Below are 3,392 nucleotides of genomic sequence, written 5' to 3'. Positions count from 1 at the left end.
AGCATTGTGCTTCTATCAGTGGTGAAAATACAAAATGCAATTTCTTGCCTGTATCAGAGTATATTTCTTGACATTACTAAAATTATCACTAAAAATTAATCCTACATAATTAAAAAAAAATCATAGTGTCCAACATCAAGTAATATTCCCATTCTTGTGAGGCAAGACTTAGAATTAGTAACAGCCAGAAAGTCAGGATGTAATTTGTAGGGATAGATAATTGACTCAAAACCTAATAGTGCTTGACCAGGAGGTAGCACAATAGATAAAAGTCTGGCTTGGGATGCTGAGGACCCAGGTTCGAAACCCAAAGGTCACTGTCTTGAGCATGGGCTCATCTAGATTGAGCATGATGTCACTGGCTTAAGTGTGGTATTATAGACATGACCTATGGTCTCTGGTTTAAAGCCCAAGGTTGCTGGCTTGAGCCTAAGGTCACTGACTTGAGCAAGGGGTCACTCGCTCTGCTGTAGCCCCCCAGTCAAGGCACATATAAGAAAGCAATCAATGAACAACTAAGGTGCTGCAACTATGAGTTGATGCTTCTCATCTCTCTCCCATTCTGTCTGTTCCTCCCTCACTCTGTCTCTTTCTCTAAAAACAAAACAAAACAAGAAAATCCTAATAGTTAAATATTCCAACTCTCTATGTGAAGCAGGGATTCCTTTGTGCAATTTAGGGGAATAATGAATCTCAAAACTAAATAAAGTTGTATAAGTATACACTTAGAATAATTTCTTTTAGAGAGATGACTTATGTTTTTCAAATAGACTCCAAGGCATAAGATTATGAACCATTATTAATAAAGTTTTACTGGTTGTCTTACTAACATACCTTTCACAGAATGCTTAAATACTAAAACTTTAGGTTTTTAATTGAATTTATTGGGGTGACACTAGTTAACAAAAGTATACAGGTTTCAGGTGCGCAATTCTACAACATATCACCTGTACACTGTATTGTGTGTTCACCACTCCAAATCAAGTCTCTGTCCATCACCATTTATCCCCCCATACCCTCCCCCAATCAGCTAAGTATACTTAGTAATCCTTTAGTGTCTCTAATATTAAAATGTATTCATTTTAACATTAAATATTGGGTTCCTAAATCTTGTCATCCCTAGTTAAATGAGTGTGCTTTAATCAGAGCTGAATTACATTCTAACGTTTCTTGAACTTCGCAAAAAACATCTTGCTGTAACATTCTTACTGTTTTTCCACTTATCCTGACATTGGGAAATACTCTCCACCTGTATTCTTTATCATATTTAGAGGATAGAGGTTAAATGAAACCAATCTCTATGGTAATTCATTCCAATGTTTCCTCTCATTGGGGCACATTGCCAGCGTTGGCTAGCAGCCAGTTGCCCTGTGTGCCTGAGATAAAGCCTGTCCTGGCCACCAGACTGAAGACCTCTTTTTCTTACTAGAATTCTTTAAAAACTTACAATTGATGCCTCTCAGTTGGCAATTAATCATTTCCTCCTCTGCCCCATGACATACTTCCTAGCAGCTGCCTTAACACTAACTCAAATGAAGCTAAATTGGCAAATAAGTTGCTATTTATGTTGCATTAATGTTCCACCAATCAAAAAATTATGAAAGGACCTCTTTTAGTCTTCGAGGGTTGATTGATTTTTTTTTCCCTCTAGAATATTTACTATTTTATGGTATGAAATTTCTATTTAGTAATTGAGATTAGGGTACCTCACAACTGGAAAGAGCTGCCCTTCAAAAGAGAAATTATATCCTTATGTAATAATCTGGAGAGCCAATTGTTTAACTAAAGGTCAGTTTCATTCTTCAGATAGAATGTGACTGAGTCATAAGTGTAGTTCAACAAGTGTGCTGTGTCCCTGCCTTCCTGGGCTCTTTTCTTTGGGTTTAGCTTCTATCTTCTTACCTCTGAGATGTCATTCCTTTACTTATAACATCAGTTCATCTCTAACTGGCTTACTTCAAACAATAATTTAATGATCAGACAGGAAATATGCAGGCCACCGCTTTGTAAGCTAAGTCTCATTCATGTGTAAGATAATACAATATTAGCATTCAATTTGATCTTATATTATCTTCTTGTCTAATACATTTAAATTAAAACTAGTTCCACACATGTTAGTGTCCAAAAAGCAGGTGGACCGGACTGAGAGAATGAGTAGGTACCAGGCAGTCATGAGTCATCCTGGGCCACATACCCTTAAATCTCAAGGTCTAAGGCAGAGGAAACGGCAGAGTGTTAAGTTCTCTGAGCTACCCTGTGACAGAGCTGGCACCTCACCTGGCAACCTCGTGCCGGAGGTCATATTAGAACCACTCATCACACCGAGTCTTACTCCCACCAGAATTCTGTGCTATGCGGCAGCAGTTCCTCAGGGCCCATTTCCAAGCTGCTCATTAAAGCCTATCTCAACTAATTTCACACCTGGTGTTTGTTTTATAAAATGTCCCCAAAATGTAAAAGCTAATAGATCTTATTAATTTACATTGGATATTTCTTTTTCAATGACATTTTTTGAAAAGTTAACTTTATTTTTGTAGAACCCTGAAATAAATGCCCCGTTGACCTTGTCTTGGTCCACGGGATACACACCAGCCTTCCTCTACCTGGGATCTGCCGCACTGAATTCGGTGACACCACATGGGTAATTTGAAATAAGCCACGGTGGGAGTATTCACACCAAGAAAACAGGCCAATGCCACTTACCACTCCCCACACGTCCCCCCTCTTATGCCAATAGTTAATCAGTTACCGGCACACCACTAGAATTAGGCAAATCTGGGTTCATATGTTAAAGTTATGACCCGGAATAAGTTATATTACATCTGTGCCACTCGGTTTCCTCCTCTGTGAGACAGTGAGAACATTGCCTACAAATGAGATGGTTCTGAGAATTGGATGCTATCATTGTCCTTCAAGAGTTCCTACCGGCTTATGGCTCCCACAGCTTTGTCCGCGTTCTCTCTCTCTGGGTGTGACTGTTTCTTCAGACTTTGATGTGACAGTTTGCTCCTCAATCTCAGTTTTCTGATACGTCCAAGAACATCATTCATTTTAAGTTTGTCCAATTTTTTCTACCTGTAAGGACACAGAATTGATAAATTTCAAGTAAAGTACTTTATATATGGGAGCTTAAAAGTTGATTTTTGTATTCTCAAGCATAGTCTTGCTCTGGAGTCCCAGCCTCCTTGCCTCAGGAAAACTCCAGCCACCTGATTGTCATAAGGCACTGATGAATTATTTTAAAATAAATTATAACTAAATTTTGATGCTGATAATGCTTTTTAAGAAAAAGCAAATCATTATTTGAATCCTTGTAAACTTTATCTTTATTCACTTCACTCCTTATCCCAGAGCCCCTGGGTGCCAGACATTAGAGACGTTTCTATCTTCAT

The sequence above is a fragment of the Saccopteryx leptura genome, chromosome 7 (genome assembly GCF_036850995.1).
Source record: "Saccopteryx leptura isolate mSacLep1 chromosome 7, mSacLep1_pri_phased_curated, whole genome shotgun sequence".
Taxonomy (NCBI): domain Eukaryota; kingdom Metazoa; phylum Chordata; class Mammalia; order Chiroptera; family Emballonuridae; genus Saccopteryx; species Saccopteryx leptura.
Note: the sequence above shows the minus strand (reverse complement) of the source record.